Consider the following 699-nt stretch of genomic DNA (forward strand, 5'->3'; position numbering starts at 1 on the left):
TTACATTTCAAAAATAAACAAACACTATAAAAGTAATGGCAAATATAAGTAATTAAATATAGAATATAATTATAAATCTTATCTTTGCTTAAGTGCTAATTTCCCTTAAGAATTCTTAAGTGTCAAGAAGAAGTGAAAAATGCAAATAGAAAAATGGACCAAAAATATGAGATAACACTTCACATAAAAAGGGAATAAGTCATCCCTTAAACATATCTCTGGCTACCACTGCTGACCACACAAAAGGGATCACCATAATAGATTCTGGACAGTGTGGGGAAAATGTGGAACAAAACACAAAATCATAAAAAGACCAGGCTTACTGGTCTGATGAAGACTGGTGGAAACCCTGAGACTATTGCTCTTACACACCCTTCAAGGTAAGGATTGAACTCAAGCCCCTGGATTCAACTGTCACCCAAATGATAGGCATATGAGGTGAACAGTAATACCATGAGGATTTGAACGCTTTGAAATAATCAAGCACATGAGATCCAGAAGATAATTTGCCCAGGTAAAGAGCTAGGAAATTGAAGGAATGAGAAGGAAAGACAAAGGGAAGGGGTGGGCAGAGGTAAGAGGTGGGAAGCATGCTGCTACAGTGTGAGGATTGCAATAAATGTCACAAAATAGAATGTGTATGGATTTTTTAATGGAAAACCAATTTGATTTGTAAATATTCATTCAGTTTACACACAC

The sequence above is a fragment of the Orycteropus afer genome, unplaced genomic scaffold (genome assembly GCF_000298275.1).
Source record: "Orycteropus afer afer isolate SDZICR_OR568_19922 unplaced genomic scaffold, OryAfe1.0 scaffold00832, whole genome shotgun sequence".
Classification (NCBI taxonomy): domain Eukaryota; kingdom Metazoa; phylum Chordata; class Mammalia; order Tubulidentata; family Orycteropodidae; genus Orycteropus; species Orycteropus afer.